This window comes from Ambystoma mexicanum, chromosome 7q (genome assembly GCF_040938575.1).
Source record: "Ambystoma mexicanum isolate Mex_15411 chromosome 7q, UKY_AmexF1_1, whole genome shotgun sequence".
NCBI classification, from domain to species: Eukaryota; Metazoa; Chordata; class Amphibia; order Caudata; family Ambystomatidae; genus Ambystoma; species Ambystoma mexicanum.
Window position 1 is genome coordinate 249,519,594 of NC_090941.1, and position 19,691 is coordinate 249,539,284.

Sequence of the window (19,691 nt, forward strand, 5' to 3'; positions counted from 1 at the left end):
GGTAGGCCATGTGTTGTTGGCGGTGTGTTTCGGTGGGTGGCCAGAGCGGAATGTCTGAGAATTGTCTTCATTTCCAGCCAATTTCAGAGACATTTCCCTGTGTCCACTCACCGAAACACGTTGCCAACAACAGATGTCATACCTTCTTGCGTTCCCACAGGTATCCCAACAAAAAAGGTACCTCACATGTGTGGGTGAACCTAGTGGGGGCGCAAAAGGAAAAGGGTAGCACGCTGGTAACCCCAAGCCTTTCGCCACAGCACAATTTGTTCATGTGGGCAACCTACAGATTTGGGCCTAGGGTGTTGAAGCCAGCAAGGAAAACAGGTAACCTTATGCATTTCCCAAAAGAGGACACCCGTGGGAATGCACAGAGGTCTGATTTGCGCGAAGTGGCCCAGAATCTACTACCTAGAACCCCCGGCAAATTCCAAATTTGGGGGCAAAAAACACAATTTCCTTACCTTTCACTCTGCTCAACCACCGAAACATGCTGCCAACAACAGATATCATACCTTCCCACGTTCCCACAGGTGTTCCAACGAAAACAGTACCTCACATGTGTGGGGTCAAAAATCTAGCCGCAAAGGGAAAAAGCTAACCCACTGATAACCACAAAAGGGTTTGGGGAGATAACCTACAGATTTGGGCCTAGGGTGTCAAAGCCACCAAGGAAAACAGGGAACCCCATGCATTTCCTGAAAGAGGACCCCCGTGTGAAGGCACAGAGGTCCAACTTGCTCAAAGCAGACCAGAATGTTTTACCCAGAACCCCTGACAAAGTGAAAAATGTGGGTTTTTTCGGCACATTTCAGACTTTGCCGGGGCTTCTAGGTAATAAATTCTGGGACGATTTGCGCACATCATACCTCTGCGGATTCCCACGGGAGTCCTCTTTTTGGAAATGCATGGGGTTCCCTGTTTTCCTGGTGGCTTGGACACCCGAGGCCCATATCTGTATGTTGTGCTTGTCTGGATAAAGTGTCAAATTCAGGTGTCGAAACAGACTTGGGGTTACCTGTGTTTTCGGCTTTCCCCTTGGCGCCCAGGTAGGTGCACCCACATATGTGAGGTACCGTTTTCAACGGGACTCCTGTGGGAACCCGGGACGGTAGGACATGTGTTGTTGGCTGCATGTTTCGAAGGGTGTGCCGAGTGAAATGTGCAGAAAATGTGTTTTTTTCCCCACATTTCTGAATTTGCCGGGTGTCTAGGTAATACATTCGGGGCCGATTTGTGCAAATCATACCTCTGAGGATTCCCACGGGTGTCCTCATTTCGGAAATGCATGGGGTTCTCTGTTTTCCTTGGTGGCTTGGACACCCGAGGCCCAGATCTGTATGTTGTGCTTGTCTGGAGAAAGTGTCAAATTCGGGTGTCGAAACAGACTTGGGGTTACCTGTGTTTTAGGCTTTCCCCTTGGCACCCAGGTAGGTGCCCCCACACATGTGAGGTATCGTTTGCATCTGGACACCTGTTAGGAACGTGGGACGGTAGGCCATGTGTTGTTGGCAGCGTGTTTCGATGGGTGCACCGAGTGAAATGTGCGGAAAATGCATTTTTTCCCCCACATTTCGGACTTTGCGGGGGTGTCTGGGTAATATATTCTGGGCCGATTTGCGCAAATCATACCTCTGCGGATTCCCACGGTGTCCTCTTTTCGGAAATGCATGGGGTTTCCTGTTTTCCTTGGAAGTTTGGACAGCCGAGGCCCATATCTGTATGTTGTGCTTGTCTGGAGAAAGTGTCAAATTCAGGTGTCGAAACAGACTTGGGGTTACCTGTTTTTTAGGCTTTCCCCTTGGCGCCCAGGTAGGTGTACCCACACATGTGAGGTACCGTTTTCATCGGGACATCTGTGGGAACGTGGGACGGTAGGCCATGTGTTGTTGGCGGTGTGTTTCGATGGGTGCGCCGAGTGAAATGTGCAGAGAATGCGTTTTTTTTCCCACATTTTGGACTTTGCAGGGGTGTCTGTGTAATAAATTCTGGGCCGATTTGCGCATATCATACCTCTGCGGTTTCCCACGGGTATCCTCTTTTCAGAAATGCATGGGGTTCCCTGTTTTCCTTGGTGGCTTGCACACCCAAGGCCTATATCTGTATGTTGTGCTTGTCTGGAGAAAGTGTCAAATTCAGGTGTCGAAACAGACTTGGGGTTACCTGTGTTTTAGGCTTTCCCCTTGGCGCCCAGGTAGGTGCACCCATACATGTGAGATACCATTTTCATCAGGACACCTGCAGAAATGCGGAACGGTAGGACATGTGTTGTTGGCAGTGTGTTTCGAAGGGTGCGCCGAGTGAAATGTGCAGAAAATGCGTTTTTTTTCCCGCATTTCGGACTTTGTGAGGGTGTCTGGGTAATAAATTCTGGGCCGATTTGCGCAAATCATACCTCTGCAGGTACACAAGGGTGTCCTCTTTTCGGAAATGCATGGGGTTCCATGTTTTCCTTGGTGGTTTGGACACCCGAGGCCCAAATCTTTATGTTGTGTTTGTCTGTAGAAAGTGTCAAATTCAGGTGTCGAAAAAGACTTGGGGTTACCTGTGTTTTAGGCTTTCCCCTTGGCGCCCAGTTAGGTGCACCCACATATGTGAGGTACTGTTTTTATCAGGAAACCTGTGGGAACTTGGGACAGTAGGCCATGTGTTGTTGGCCGTGTGTTTCGATGGGTGTGCCGAGTGAAATGTGCGGTAAATGCGTTTTTTCCCCCACATTTTGGACTTTGCGGGGTTGTCTGGGTAATAAATTCTGGGCCGATTTGCGAAAATCATACCTCTGCGGTTTCCCACGGGTGTCCTCTTTTTGGAAATGCATGGGGTTCCCTGTTTTCCTTGGTGGCTTGGACACCCGAGGCCCATATCTGTATGTTGTGCTTGTCTGGAGAAAGTGTCAAATTCAGGTGTCGAAACAGACTTGGGGTTACCTGTTTTTTAGGCTTTCCCCTTGGCGCCCAGGTAGGTGCACCCACACATGAGAGGTACCGTTTTCATCGGGACACCTGTGGGAACGTGGGATGGTAGGCCATGTGTTGTTGGCGGTGTGTTTCGATGGGTGCGCCGAGTGAAATGTGCAGAGAATGCGTTTTTTTCCCCACATTTTGTACTTTGCGGGGGTGACTGGGTAATAAATTCTGTGCCGATTTGCGCAAATCATATCTCTTTGGTTTCCCACGGGTGTCTTCTTTTCAGAAATGCATAGGGTTCCATGTTTTCCTTCGTGACTTGCACACCCAAGGCCCATATCTGTATGTTATGCTTGTCTGGAGAAAGTGTCAAATTCAGGTGTCGAAACAGACTTGGGGTTACCTGTGTTTTAGGCTTTCCCCTTGGCGCCCAGGTAGGTGCACCCACACATGTGAGGTACCGTTTTCATCGGGACACCTGTGGGAATGCGGGACAGTAGGCCATGTGTTGTTGGTGGTGTGTTTTGATGGCTGCGCCGAGTGAAATTTGCGGAAAATGCGTTTTTGTTCCCACATTTCAGACTTTGCGGGGGTGTCTGGGTAATAAATTCTGGCCCGATTTGCGCAAATCATACCTCTGCGGATTCCCACGGGTGTCCTCTTTTCGGAAATGCATGGGGTTCCCTGTTTTTCTTGGTGGCTTGGACACCTGAGGCCCATATCTGTATGTTGTGCTTGTCTGGAAAAAGTGTCAAATTCAGGTGTCGAAACAGACTTGGGGTTACCTGTGTTTTAGGCTTTCCCCTTGGCGCCCAGGTAGGTGCACCCACACATGTGAGGTACCGTTTTAATCGGGACACCTGTGGGAATGCAGGACAGTAGGCCATGTGTTGTTGGTGGTGTGTTTTGATGGCTGCGCCGAGTGAAATTTGCAGAAAATGCGTTTTTGTTCCCACATTTCAGAATTTGCGGGGGTGTCTGGGTAATAAATTCTGGCCCGATTTGCGCAAATCATACCTCTGCGGATTCCCACGGGTGTCCTCTTTTCGGAAATGCATGGGGTTCCCTGTTTTCCTTGGTGGCTTGGACACCCGAGGCCCATATCTGTATGTTGTGCTTGTCTGGAGAAAGTGTCAAATTCAGGTGTCGAAACAGACTTGGGGTTACCTGTGTTTTAGGCTTTCCCCTTGGCGCCCAGGTAGGTGCACCCACACATGTAAGGTACTGTTTTCATCGGGACACCTACGGGAACACGGGACGGTAGGCCATGTTTTGTTGGTGGCGTGTTTCGATGGGTGCGCCGAGTGAAATGTGCAGAAAATGCGTTTTTGTTTCCACATTTCAGACTTTGCTGGGGTGTCTGGGTAATACATTCTGGGCCGATTTCCGCAAATCATACCTCTGCGGATTCCAACGAGTGTCCTCTTTTCGGAAATGCATGGGGTTCCCTGTTTTTCTTGGTGGCTTGGACACCTGAGGCCCATATCTGTATGTTGTGCTTGTCTGGAAAAAGTGTCAAATTCAGGTGTCGAAACAGACTTGGGGTTACCTTTGTTTTAGGCTTTACCCTTGGCGCCCATGTAGTTGCACCCAAGCATTTGAGGTACCATTTTCATCGGGACACCTGTGGGAACTTGGGACGGTAGGCCATGTGTTTTTGGTGTGGTGTTTCGATGGGTGCACTGAGAGAAATGTGCGGAAAATGCATTTTTTCCCCACATTTCGGACTTTGCGGGGGTATCTGGGTAATACATTCTGGGCCGATTTGTGCAAATCAAACCTCTGCGGATTCCCACGGTGTCTTCTTTTCAGAAATGCATGGGGTTCCCTGTTTTCCTTGGTGGTTTGGACATCCGAGGCCCATATCTGTATGTTGTGCTTGTCTGGAGAATGTGTCAAATTCAGGTGTCGAAAAAGACTTGGGGTTACCTGTGTTTTAGGCTTTCCCTTTGGCGCCCAGGTAGGTGCATCCACACATGTGAGGTACCGTTTTCATCGGGTCATCTGTGGGAACGTGGGACGGTAGGCCATGAGTTGTTGGCGGTGTGTTTCGATGGGTGCGCCGAGTGAAATGTGCGGAAAATGCGTTTTTTCCCCACATTTTGGACTTTGCGGTGGTGTCTGGGTAATAAATTCTGGGCCGATTTGCGCAAATCTTACCTCTGCGGTTTCCCACGGGTATCCTCTTTTCGGAAATGCATGGGGTTCCCTGTTTTCCTTGGTGGCTTGGACACCTGAGGCCCATATCTGTATGTTGTGCTTGACTGGAGAAAGTGTCAAATTCAGGTGTCGAAACAGACTTGGGGTTACCTATGTTTTAGTCTTTCCCCTTGGCGCCCAGGTAGGTGCACCCACACAGGTGAGGTGCTGTTTTTATCGGGACACCTGTGGGAACGCGGTACGGTAGGCCATGTGTTGTTGGCGGCATGTTTCAATGGGTGCGCCGAGTGAAATGTGCGGAAAATGTTTTTTTTCCCACATTTCTGACTTTGCAGGGATGTCTAGGTGATACATTCTGGGCCGATTTGCGCAAATCATACCTCTGCGGATTCCCACGCGTGTCCTCTTTTCGGAAATGTATGGGGTTCCCTGTTTTTCTTGGTGGATTGGACACCCGAGGCCCATATCTGTATGTTGTGCTTTTCTGTAGATAGTGTCAAATTCAGATGTCGAAACACACTTGGGGTTACCTGTGTTTTAGGCTTTCCCCTTGGTGCCCAGGTAGGTGCACCCACACATGTGAGGTACCGTTTTCATCGGGACACCTGTGGGATTGGGGGACAGTAGGCCATGTGTTGTTGGCGGTGTGTTTTGATGGCTGCGCCGAGTGAAATTTGCGGAAAATGCGTTTTTTTTCCCACATTTCAGACTTTGCAGGGGTGTCTGGGTAATAAATTCTGGGACGATTTGCGCAAATCATACCTCTGCGGATTCCCACGGGTGTCCTCTTTTCGGAAATGCATGGGGTTCCCTATTTTCCTTGGTGGCTTGGACACCCGAGGCCCATATCTGTATGTTGTGCTTGTCTGGAGAAAGTGTCAAATTCAGGTGTGGAAACAGACTTGGGGTTACCTGTGTTTTAGGCTTTCCCCTTGGCGCCCAGGTAGGTGCACCCACACATGTGAGGTACTGTTTTCATCGGGACACCTGTGGGAACACGGGACGGTAGGCCATGTTTTGTTGGTGGGGTGTTTCGATGGGTGCGCCGAGTGAAATGTGCGGAAAATGCGTTTTTGTTTCCACATTTCAGACTTTGCGGGGGTGTCTGGGTAATACATTCTTGGCCGATTTCCGCAAATCTTACCTCTGCGGATTCCCACGGGTGTCCTCTTTTCGGAATTGCATGGGGTTCCCTATTTTCCTTGGTGGCTTGGACACCCGAGGCCCATATCTGTATGTTGTGCTTGTCTGGAGAAAGTGTCAAATTCAGGTGTGGAAACAGACTTGGGGTTACTTGTGTTTTAGGCTTTCCCCTTGGCGCCCAGGTAGGTGCACCCACACATGTGAGGTACTGTTTTCATCGGGACACCTGTGGGAACACGGGACGGTAGGCCATGTTTTGTTGGTGGCGTGTTTCGATGGGTGCGCTGAGTGAAATGTGCGGAAAATGCGTTTTTGTTTCCACATTTCAGACTTTGCGGGGGTGTCTGGGTAATACATTCTGGGCCGATTTCCCCAAATCATATCTCTGCGGATTCCCACGGGTGTCCTCTTTTCGGAAATGCATGGGGTTCCCTGTTTTTCTTGGTGGCTTGGACACCTGAGGCCCATATCTTTATGTTGTGCTTGTCTGGAAAAAGTGTCAAATTCAGGTGTCGAAACAGACTTGGGGTTACCTGTGTTTTAGGCTTTACCCTTGGCGCCCATGTAGTTGCACCCACACATTTGCGGTACCAAAATGTGCGGAAAATGCATTTTTTCCCCACATTTCAGACTTTGCGGGGGTGTCTGGGTAATACATTCTGGGCCGATTTGTGCAAATCATACCTCTGCGGATTCCCACGGTGTCCTCTTTTCAGAAATGCATGAGGTTCCCTGTTTTCCTTGGTGGTTTGGACATCCGAGGCCCATATCTGTATGTTGTGCTTGTCTGGAGAAAGTGTCAAATTCAGGTGTCGAAAAAGACTTGGGGTTACCTGTGTTTTAGGCTTTCCCCTTGTCGCCCAGGTAGGTGCACCCACACATGTGAGGTACGGTTTTCATCGGGCCATCTGTGGGAACGTGGGACGGTAGGCCATGAGTTGTTGGCGGTGTGTTTCGATGGGTGTGCCGAGTGAAATGTGCGGAAAATGCGTTTTTTCCCCACATTTTGGACTTTGCGGTGGTGTCTGGGTAATAAATTCTGGGCCGATTTGCGCAAATCATACCTCTGCGGTTTCCCACGGGTGTCCTCTTTTCGGAAATACATGGGGTTCCCTGTTTTCCTTGGTGGCTTGGACACCCGAGGCCCAGATCTGCATGTTGTGCTTGTCTGGAGAAAGTGTCAAATTCAGGTGTCGAAACAGACTTGGGTTGCCTGTGTTTTAGGCTTTCCCCTTGGCGCCCAGGGAGGTGCACCCACACATGTGAGGTACTGTTTTCATCGGGACACCTGTGGGAATGCGGGACGGTAGGACATGTGTTTTTGGTGTGGTGTTTCGATGGGTCCGCCGAGAGAAATGTGCGGAAAATGCGTTTTTTTTCCTACATTTCGGACTTTGCAGGGGTGTCTGGTTAATACATTCTGGGCCGATTTGTGCAAATCATACCTCTGCGGATTCCCACAGTGTCCTTTTTCGGAAATGCATGGGGTTCCCTGTTTCCCTTGGTGGTTTGGACATCTGAGGCCCATATATGTATGTTGTGCTTGTCTGGAGAAAGTGTAAAATCCAGGTGTCGAAAAAGACTTGGGGTTACCTGTGTTTTAGGGTTTCCCCTTGGCGCCCAGGTAGGTGCACCCACACATGTGAGGTACAGTTTTTATAGGGACTCCTGTGGAAACGTGGGACGGTAGGCCATGTGTTGTTGGCCGTGTGTTTCGATGGGTGCGCCGAGTGAAATGTGCGGAAAATGCGTTTTTCCCCCATATTTTGGACTTTGCGGAGGTGTCTGGGTAATACGTTCCGGGCCGATTTGCGCAAATCATACCTCTGCGGTTTCCCACGGGTGTCCTCTTTTCGGAAATGCATGGGGTTCCCTGTTTTCCTTGTTGGCTTGGACACCTGAGGCCCATATCTGCATGTTGTGCTTGTCTGGAGAAAGTGTCAAATTCAGGTGTCGAAACAGACTTGGGGTTACCTGTGTTTTAGGCTTTCCCCTTGGCGCCCAGGTAGGTGCACCCACACAAGTGAGGGACTGTTTTCACCGGGACACCTGTGGGAACGTGGGACGGTAGGCCATGTGTTTTTGGTGTGGTGTTTCGATGGGTGCGCTGAATAAAATGTGCGAAAAATGCGTTTTTTTCCCACATTTTGCACTTTGCGGGGGTGCCTGGGTAATACATTCTGGGCCGATTTGTGCAAATCATACCTCTGCCGTTTCACACGGATGTCCTCTTTTAGGAAATGCATGTGGTTCCCTGTTTTCCTTGGTGGCTTGGACATCCGAGGCCCATATCTGTATGTTGTGCTTGTCTGGAGAAAGTGTCAAATTCAGGTGTTGAAACAGACTTGGGGTTACCTGTGTTTTCGGCTTTCCCCTTGGCACCCAGGTAGGTGCAACCACACATGTGAGGTGCTGTTTTCATCGGGACACCTGTGGGAAAGTGGGACGGTAGGCCATGTGTTTTTGGTGTGGTGTTTCGATGGGTGCGCCGAGAGAAATGTGCGGAAAATGCATTTTTTTCCCACATTTCGGAATTTGCGGGGGTGTCTGGGTAATACATTCTGGGCCGATTTGTGCAAATCATACCTCTGAGGATTCCCACGGTGTCCTCTTTTCGGAAATGCATGGGGTTCCCTGTTTTCCTTGGTGGCTTGGACACCTGAGGCCCATATCTGCATGTTGTGCTTGTCTGGAGAAAGTGTCAAATTCAGGTGTCGAAACAGACTTGGGGTTACCTGTGTTTTAGGCTTTCCCCTTGGCGCCCAGGTAGGTGCACCCACACAAGTGAGGGACTGTTTTCACCGGGACACCTGTGGGAACGTGGGACGGTAGGCCATGTGTTTTTGGTGTGGTGTTTCGATGGGTGCGCTGAATAAAATGTGCGAAAAATGCGTTTTTTTCCCACATTTTGCACTTTGCGGGGGTGCCTGGGTAATACATTCTGGGCCGATTTGTGCAAATCATACCTCTGCCGTTTCACACGGATGTCCTCTTTTAGGAAATGCATGTGGTTCCCTGTTTTCCTTGGTGGCTTGGACATCCGAGGCCCATATCTGTATGTTGTGCTTGTCTCGAGAAAGTGTCAAATTCAGGTGTTGAAACAGACTTGGGGTTACCTGTGTTTTCGGCTTTCCCCTTGGCACCCAGGTAGGTGCAACCACACTTGTGAGGTGCTGTTTTCATCGGGACACCTGTGGGAAAGTGGGACGGTAGGCCATGTGTTTTTGGTGTGGTGTTTCGATGGGTGCGCCGAGAGAAATGTGCGGAAAATGCATTTTTTTCCCACATTTCGGAATTTGCGGGGGTGTCTGGGTAATACATTCTGGGCCGATTTGTGCAAATCATACCTCTGAGGATTCCCACGGTGTCCTCTTTTCGGAAATGCATGGGGTTCCCTGTTTTCCTTGGTGGCTTGGACACCTGAGGCCCTTATCTGTATGTTGTGCTTGACTGGAGAAAGTGTCAAATTCAGGTGTCGAAACAGACTTGGGGTTACCTGTGTTTTAGTCTTTCCCCTTGGCGCCCAGGTAGGTGCACCCACACATGTGAGGTGCTGTTTTCATCGGGACACCTGTGGGAACGCGGTACGGTAGGCCATGTGTTGTTGGCGGCATGTTTCAATGGCTGCGCCGAGTGAAATTTGCTGAAAATGCGTTTTTGTTCCCACATTTCAGACTTTGCGGGGTGTCTGGGTAATAAATTCTGGGCCGATTTGCGCAAATCATACCTCTGCGGATTCCCACGGGTGTCCTCTTTTCGGAAATGCATGGCGTTCCCTATTTTCCTTGGTGGCTTGGACACCCAAGGCCCATATCTGTATGTTGTGCTTGTCTGGAGAAAGTGTCAAATTCAGGTGTCGAAACAGACTTGGGGTTACCTGTGTTTTAGGCTTTCCCCTTGGCGCCCAGGTAGGTGCCCCCACACATGTGAGGTACTGTTTTCATCGGGACACCTGTGGGAACAAAGGACGGTAGGCCATGTTTTGTTGGTGGCGTGTTTCGATGGGTGCGCCGAGTGAAATGTGCGGAAAATGCGTTTTTGTTTCCACATTTTAGACTTTGCGGGGGTGTCTGGGTAATACATTCTGTGCCGATTTCCGCAAATCATACCTCTGCGGATTCCCACAGGTGTCCTCTTTTCGGAAATGCATGGGGTTCCCTGTTTTTCTTGGTGGCTTGGACACCTGAGGCCCATATCTGTATGTTGTGCTTGTCTGGAAAAAGTGTCAAATTCAGGTGTCGAAACAGACTTGGGGTTACCTGTGTTTTAGGCTTTACCCTTGGCGCCCATGTAGTTGCACCCACACATTTGAGGTACCATTTTCATCGGGACACCTGTGGGAATGCGGGACGGTAGGCCATGTGTTTTTGGTGTGGTGTTTCGATGGGTGCGCCGAGAGAAATGTGCGGAAAATGCATTTTTTCCCCACATTTCGGACTTTGCGGGGGTGTCTGGGTAATACATTCTGGGCCGATTTGTGCAAATCATACCTCTGCGGATTCACACGGTGTCCTCTTTTCAGAAATGCATGGGGTTCCCTGTTTCCCTTGGTGGTTTGGACATCCGAGGCCCATATCTGTATGTTGTGCTTGTCTGGAGAAAGTGTCAAATTCAGGTGTCGAAAAAGACTTGGGGTTACCTGTGTTTTAGGCTTTCCCCTTGGCGCCCAGGTAGGTGCACCCACACATGTGAGGTACCGTTTTCATCGGGCCATCTGTGGGAACGTGGGACGGTAGGCCATGAGTTTATTTTCCTACCTTTCGGACTTTGCATGGGTGTCTGGGTAATACATTTTGGGCAGATTTGTGCAAATCATTCCCACGGTGTCCTTTTTCGGAAATGCATGGGGTTCCCTGTTTACCTTGGTGGTTTGGACATCCGAGGCTCATATATGTATGTTTTGCTTGTCTGGAGAAAGTGTAAAATCCAGGTGTCGAAAAAGACTTGGGGTTACCTGTGTTTTAGGGTTTCCCCTTGGCGCCCAGGTAGGTGCACCCACACATGTGAGGTACAGTTTTCATATGGACACTTGTGGAAACATGGGACGGTAGGCCATGTGTTGTTGGCGGTGTGTTTCGATGGGTGCGCCGAGTGAAATGTGCGGAAAATGCGTTTTTCCCCCACATTTTGGACTTTCGGAGGTGTCTGGGTAATAAGTTCTGGGCCGATTTGTGCAAATCATACCTCTGCGGTTTCCCACTGGTGTCCTCTTTTCAGAAATGCATGGGGTTCCCTGTTTTCCTTGGTGGCTTGGACACCCGAGGCCCAGATCTGCATGTTGTGCTTGTCTGGAGAAAGTGTCAAATTCAGGTGTCGAAACAGACTTGGGGTTACCTGTGCTTTAGGCTTTCCCCTTGGCGCCCAAGTAGGTGCACCCACACATGTGAGGGACTGTTTTCATCGAGACACCTGTGGGAACGTGGGACGGTAGGCCATGTGTTTTTGGTGTGGTGTTTCAATGGGTGCGCCGAGAGAAATGTGCGTAAAATGCATCTTTTTTTCCCACATTTTGGAATTTGCGGGGGTGTCTGGGTAATACATTCTGGGCGGATTTGTGCAAATCATACCTCTGAGGATTCCCACGGGTGTCCTCTTTTCGGAAATGCATGGGGTTCCCTGTTTTCCTTGGTGGTGTGGACACCCGAGGCCCATATCTGTATGTTGTGCATGTCTGGAGAAAGTGTCAAATTCAGGTGTCGAAAAAAACTTGGAGTTACCTGTGTTTTAGGCTTTCCCCTTGGCGCCCAGGTAGGTGCACCCACACGTGTGAGGTACCGTTTTCATCGGGACACCTGAGGGAACGTGGGACAGTAGGCCATGTGTTGTTGGCGGTGTGTTTCGATGGGTGCGCTGAGTGAAATGTGCAGAAAATGCATTTTTTTCCCCACATTTTGGACTTTGCGGGGGTTTCTGGGTAATACATTCGGGGGCCGATTTGCGCTAATCATACCTCTGCGGTTTCCCATGGGTGTCCTCTTTTCGGAAATGGATGGGGTTCCCTGTTTTCCTTGGTGGCTTGGACACCCGAGGCCCATATCTGCATGTTGTGCTTGTCTGGAGAAAGTGTCAAATTCAGGTGTCGAAACAGACTTGGGGTTACCTGTGTTTTAGGCTTTCCCCTTGGCGCCCAGGGAGGTGCACCCACACATGTGAGGTACTGTTTTCATCGGGACACCTGTGGGAATGTGGGACGGTAGGCCATGTGTTTTTGGTTTGGTGTTTCGATGGGTGCGCCGAGAGAAATGTGCAGAAAATGCGTTTTTTTCCCCACATTTCAGACTTTGCGGGGGTGTCTGGGTAATACATTCTGGGCCGATTTGCGCAAATCATACCTCTGCGCATTCCCACGGTGTCCTCTTTTCAGAAATACATGGGTTTCCCTGTTTTCCTTGGTGGTTTGGACACCCGAGGCCCATATCTGTAAGTTGTGCTTGTCTGGAGAAAGTGTCAAATTCAGGTGTCGAAAAAGACTTGGGTTTACCTGTGTTTTAGGCTTTCCCCTTGGCGCCGAGGTAGGTGCACCCACACATGTGAGGTACCGTTTTCATCGGGACACCTGTGGGAACGTGGGACGGTAGGCCATGTGTTTTTGGTGTGGTGTTTCGATGGGTGCGCCGAGAGAAATGTGCGGAAAATGAATTTTTTTTCCCACATTTCGGAATTTGCGGGGGTGTCTGGGTAATACATTCTGGGCCAATTTGTGCAAATCATACCTCTGAGGATTCCCACGGTGTCCTCTTTTCGGAAATGCATGGGGTTCCCTGTTTTCCTTGGTGGTGTGGACACCCGAGGCCCATATCTGTATGATTTGCTTGTCTGGAGAAAGTGTCAAATTCAGGTGTCGAAAAAGACTTGGGGTTACCTGTGTTTTAGGCTTTCCTCTTGGTGCCCAGGTAGGTGCACCCACACATGTGAGGTACCGTTTTCATTGGGACATCTGTGGGAAAGTGGGACGGTAGGCCATGAGTTGTTGGCGGTGTGTTTCGATGGGTGCGCCGAGTAAAATGTGCGGAAAATGCATTTTTTTTCCCCACATTTTGGACTTTGCAGTGGTGTCTGGGTAATAAATTCTGTGCCGATTTGTGCAAATCATACCTCTGCGGTTTCCCACGGGTGTCCTCTTTTCGGAAATGCATGGGGTTCCCTGTTTTCCTTGGTGGCTTGGACACCCGAGGCCCATATCTGCATGTTGTGCTTGTCTGGAGAAAGTGTCAAATTCAGGTGTCGAAACAAACTTGGGTTACCTGTGTTTTAGGCTTTCCCCTTGGCACCCAGGTAGGTGCACCCACACATGTGAGGTACTGCTTTCATCGGGACACCGGTGGGAACGCGGGACGGTAGGCATGTGTTTTTGGTGTGGTGTTTCGATGGGTGCGCCGAGTGAAATGTGCGGAAAATGCATTTTTTTCCCCACATTTTGGTGTTTGCGGGGGTGTCTGGGTAATAAATTCTGGGCCGATTTGCGCAAATCATACCTCTGCCGTTTCCCACGGATGTCCTCTTTTAGGAAATGCATGTGGTTCCCTGTTTTCCTTGGTGGCTTGGACATCGGAGGCCCATATCTGTATGTTGTGCTTGTCTCGAGAAAGTGTCAAATTCAGTTGTTGAAACAGACTTGGGGTTACTTGTGTTTTCGGCTTTCCCCTTGGCACCCAGGTAGGTGCAACCACACATGTGAGGTGCTGTTTTCATCGGGACACCTGTGGGAACGTGGGACGGTAGGACATGTGTTTTTGGTGTGGTGTTTCGATGGGTGCGCCGAGAGAAATGTGCGGAAAATGCATTTTTTTTCCCACATTTCGGAATTTGCGGGGGTGTCTGGGTAATACATTCTGGGCCGATTTGTGCAAATCATACCTCTGAGGATTCCCACGGTGTCCTCTTTTCGGAAATGCATGGGGTTCCCTGTTTTCCTTGGTGGTGTGGACACCCGAGGCCCATATTTGTATGATTTGCTTGTCTGGAGAAAGTGTCAAATTCAGGTGTCGAAAAAGACTTGGGGTTACCTGTGTTTTAGGCTTTCCCCTTGGCGCCCAGGTAGGTGCACCCACACATGTGAGGTACCGTTTTCATTGGGACATCTGTGGGAAAGTGGGACGGTAGGCCATGAGTTGTTGGCGTGTGTTTCGATTGGTGCGCAGAGAGAAATGTGCGGAAAATGCATTTTTTTCACCACATTTCGGAATTTGCAGTGGTGTCTGGGTAATAAATTCTGGGCCGATTTGCGCAAATCATACCTCTGCGGTTTCCCACGGGTGTCCTCTTTTTGGAAATGCATGGGGTTCCCTGTTTTCCTTGGTGGCTTGGACACCTGAAGCTCATATCTGTATGTTGTGCTTGACTGGAGAAAGTGTCAAATTCAGGTGTCGAAACAGACTTGAGGTTAGCTGTGTTTTAGTCTTTCCCCTTGGCGCCCAGGTCGGTGCACCCACACATGTGAGGTACTGTTTTCATCGGGACACCTGTGGGAACACGGGACGGTAGGCCATGTTTTGTTGGTGGCGTGTTTCGATGGGTGCGCCGAGAGAAATGTGCGGAAAATGCGTTTTTTTCCCCACATTTCGGACTTTGCAGGGGTGTCTGGGTAATACATTCTGGGCCGATTTGTGCAAATCATACCTCTGCGGATTCCCACGGTGTCCTTTTTCGGAAATGAATGGGGTTCCCTGTTTCCCTTGGTGGTTTGGATATCCGAGGCCCATATCTGTATGTTGTGCTTGTCTGGAGAAAGTGTAAAATCCAGGTGTCGAAAAAGACTTGGGATTACCTGTGTTTTAGGGTTTCCCCTTGGCACCCAGGTAGGCGCACCCACTCATGTGAGGTACAGTTTTCATCGGGACTCCTGTGGAAACGTGGGACGGTAGGCCATGTGTTGTTGGCGGTGTGTTTCGATGGGTGCGCCGAGTGAAATGTGCGGAAAATGCGTTTTTCCCCCACATTTTGGACATTGCGGAGGTGTCTGGGTAATAAGTTCTGGGCCGATTTGCTCAAATCATACCTCTGCGGTTTCCCACGGGTGTCCTCTTTTCGGAAATGCATGGGGTTCCCTGTTTTCCTTGTTGGCTTGGACACCCGAGGCCCATATCTGCATGTTGTGCTAGTCTGGAGAAAGGGTCAAATTCAGGTGTCGAAACAGACTTGGGGTTACCTGTGTTTTAAGCTTTCAAGTTGGTGCCCAGGTAGGTGCACCCACACATGTGAGGGACTGTTTTCATCGGGACACCTGTGGGAACACTGGACGGTAGGCCATGTGTTTTTGGTGTGGTGTTTCGATGGGTGCGCCGAGAGAAATGTACGTAAAATGCATCTTTTTTTCCCACATTTCGGAATTTGCTGGGGTGTCTGGGTAATACATTCTGGGCCGATTTGTGTAAATCATACCTCTGAGGATTCCCACGGTGTCCTCTTTTCGGAAATGCATGGGGTTCCCTGTTTTCCTTGGTGGTGTGGACACCCGAGGCCCATATCTGTATGTTGTGCTTGTCTGGAGAAAGTGTCAAATTCAGGTGTCGAAAAAGACTTGGGGTTACCTGTGTTTTAGGCTTTACCCTTGGCGCCCATGTAGTTGCACCCACACATGTGAGGTACCATTTTCATTGGGACACCTGTGGGAACGCGGGACGGTAGGCCATGTGTTTTTGGTGTGGTGTTTCGATGGGTGCGCCGAGAGAAATGTGCGGAAAATGCGTTTTTTCCCCACATTTTGGACTTTGCGGTGGTGTCTGGGTAATAAATTCTGGGCCGATTTGCGCAAATCATACCTCTGCGGTTTCCCACGGGTGTCCTCTTTTCAAAAATGCATGGGGTTCCCTGTTTTCCTTGGTGGCTTGGACACCCGAGGCCCATATCTGCATGTTGTGCTTGTCTGGAGAAAGTGTCAAATTCAGGTGTCGAAACAGACTTGGGTTACCTGTGTCTTAGGCTTTCCCCTTGGCGTCCAGGGAGGTGCACCAACACATGTGAGGTACTGTTTTCATCGGGACACTTGTGGGAATGCGGGACGGTAGGCCATGTGTTTTTGGTTTGGTGTTTCGATGGGTGCACCGTGAGAAATATGCGGAAAATGCGTTTTCTTTCCCACATTTCGGACTTTGCGGTGGTGTCTGGGTAATAAATTCTGGGCCGATTTGCACAAATCATACCTCTGCGGTTTCCCACGGGTGTCCTCTTTTCGGAAATGCATGGGGTTCCCTGTTTTCCTTGGTGGCTTGGACACCTGAGGCCCATATCTGTATGTTGTGCTTGACTGGAGAAAATGTCAAATTCAGGTGTCGAAACAGACTTGGGTTACCTGTGTTTTAGGCTTTCCCCTTCGCGCCCAGGTAGGTGCACCCATACATGTGAGGTACTGTTTTCATCAGGACACCTGTGGGAACGCGGGACGGTAGGCCATGTGTTTTTGGTGTGGTGTTTCGATGGGTGCACCGTGAGAAATATGCGGAAAATGCGTTTTCTTTCCCACATTCCGGACTTTGCAGTGGTGTCTGGGTAATAAATTCTGGGCCAATTTGCGCAAATCATACCTCTGCGGTTTCCCACGGGTGTCCTCTTTTCAAAAATGCATGGGGTTCCCTGTTTTCCTTGGTGGCTTGGACACCCGAGGCCCATATCTGCATGTTGTGCTTGTCTGGAGAAAGTGTCAAATTCAGGTGTCGAAACAGACTTGGGTTACCTGTGTCTTAGGCTTTCCCCTTGGCGCCCAGGGAAGTGCACCCGCACATGTGAGGTACTGTTTTCATCGGGACACTTGTGGGAATGCGGGACGGTAGGCCATGTGTTTTTGGTTTGGTGTTTCGATGGGTGCAGCGTGAGAAATATGCGGAAAATGCGTTTTCTTTCCCACATTTCGGAAATTTGCGGTGGTGTCTGGGTAATAAATTCTGGGCCGATTTGCACAAATCATACCTCTGCGGTTTCCCACGGGTGTCCTCTTTTCGGAAATGCATGGGGTTCCCTGTTTTCCTTGGTGGCTTGGACACCTGAGGCCCATATCTGTATGTTGTGCTTGACTGGAGAAAGTGTCAAATTCAGGTGTCGAAACAGACTTGGGGTTACCTGTGTTTTAGGCTTTCCCCTTGGCGCCCAGGGAGGTGCACCCACACGTGTGAGGTACCGTTTTCATCGGGACACCTGAGGGAACGTGGGACAGTAGGCCATGTGTTGTTGGCGGTGTGTTTCGATGGGTGCGCTGAGTGAAATGTGCAGAAAATGCATTTTTTTCCCCACATTTTGGACTTTGCGGGGGTTTCTGGGTAATACATTCGGGGGCCGATTTGCGCTAATCATACCTCTGCGGTTTCCCATGGGTGTCCTCTTTTCGGAAATGGATGGGGTTCCCTGTTTTCCTTGGTGGCTTGGACACCCGAGGCCCATATCTGCATGTTGTGCTTGTCTGGAGAAAGTGTCAAATTCAGGTGTCGAAACAGACTTGGGGTTACCTGTGTTTTAGGCTTTCCCCTTGGCGCCCAGGGAGGTGCACCCACACATGTGAGGTACTGTTTTCATCGGGACACCTGTGGGAATGTGGGACGGTAGGCCATGTGTTTTTGGTTTGGTGTTTCGATGGGTGCGCCGAGAGAAATGTGCAGAAAATGCGTTTTTTTCCCCACATTTCAGACTTTGCGGGGGTGTCTGGGTAATACATTCTGGGCCGATTTGCGCAAATCATACCTCTGCGCATTCCCACGGTGTCCTCTTTTCAGAAATACATGGGTTTCCCTGTTTTCCTTGGTGGTTTGGACACCCGAGGCCCATATCTGTAAGTTGTGCTTGTCTGGAGAAAGTGTCAAATTCAGGTGTCGAAAAAGACTTGGGTTTACCTGTGTTTTAGGCTTTCCCCTTGGCGCCGAGGTAGGTGCACCCACACATGTGAGGTACCGTTTTCATCGGGACACCTGTGGGAACGTGGGACGGTAGGCCATGTGTTTTTGGTGTGGTGTTTCGATGGGTGCGCCGAGAGAAATGTGCGGAAAATGAATTTTTTTTCCCACATTTCGGAATTTGCGGGGGTGTCTGGGTAATACATTCTGGGCCAATTTGTGCAAATCATACCTCTGAGGATTCCCACGGTGTCCTCTTTTCGGAAATGCATGGGGTTCCCTGTTTTCCTTGGTGGTGTGGACACCCGAGGCCCATATCTGTATGATTTGCTTGTCTGGAGAAAGTGTCAAATTCAGGTGTCGAAAAAGACTTGGGGTTACCTGTGTTTTAGGCTTTCCTCTTGGTGCCCAGGTAGGTGCACCCACACATGTGAGGTACCGTTTTCATTGGGACATCTGTGGGAAAGTGGGACGGTAGGCCATGAGTTGTTGGCGGTGTGTTTCGATGGGTGCGCCGAGTAAAATGTGCGGAAAATGCATTTTTTTTCCCCACATTTTGGACTTTGCAGTGGTGTCTGGGTAATAAATTCTGTGCCGATTTGTGCAAATCATACCTCTGCGGTTTCCCACGGGTGTCCTCTTTTCGGAAATGCATGGGGTTCCCTGTTTTCCTTGGTGGCTTGGACACCCGAGGCCCATATCTGCATGTTGTGCTTGTCTGGAGAAAGTGTCAAATTCAGGTGTCGAAACAAACTTGGGTTACCTGTGTTTTAGGCTTTCCCCTTGGCACCCAGGTAGGTGCACCCACACATGTGAGGTACTGCTTTCATCGGGACACCGGTGGGAACGCGGGACGGTAGGCATGTGTTTTTGGTGTGGTGTTTCGATGGGTGCGCCGAGTGAAATGTGCGGAAAATGCATTTTTTTCCCCACATTTTGGTGTTTGCGGGGGTGTCTGGGTAATAAATTCTGGGCCGATTTGCGCAAATCATACCTCTGCCGTTTCCCACGGATGTCCTCTTTTAGGAAATGCATGTGGTTCCCTGTTTTCCTTGGTGGCTTGGACATCGGAGGCCCATATCTGTATGTTGTGCTTGTCTCGAGAAAGTGTCAAATTCAGTTGTTGAAACAGACTTGGGGTTACTTGTGTTTTCGGCTTTCCCCTTGGCACCCAGGTAGGTGCAACCACACATGTGAGGTGCTGTTTTCATCGGGACACCTGTGGGAACGTGGGACGGTAGGACATGTGTTTTTGGTGTGGTGTTTCGATGGGTGCGCCGAGAGAAATGTGCGGAAAATGCATTTTTTTTCCCACATTTCGGAATTTGCGGGGGTGTCTGGGTAATACATTCTGGGCCGATTTGTGCAAATCATACCTCTGAGGATTCCCACGGTGTCCTCTTTTCGGAAATGCATGGGGTTCCCTGTTTTCCTTGGTGGTGTGGACACCCGAGGCCCATATTTGTATGATTTGCTTGTCTGGAGAAAGTGTCAAATTCAGGTGTCGAAAAAGACTTGGGGTTACCTGTGTTTTAGGCTTTCCCCTTGGCGCCCAGGTAGGTGCACCCACACATGTGAGGTACCGTTTTCATTGGGACATCTGTGGGAAAGTGGGACGGTAGGCCATGAGTTGTTGGCGTGTGTTTCGATTGGTGCGCAGAGA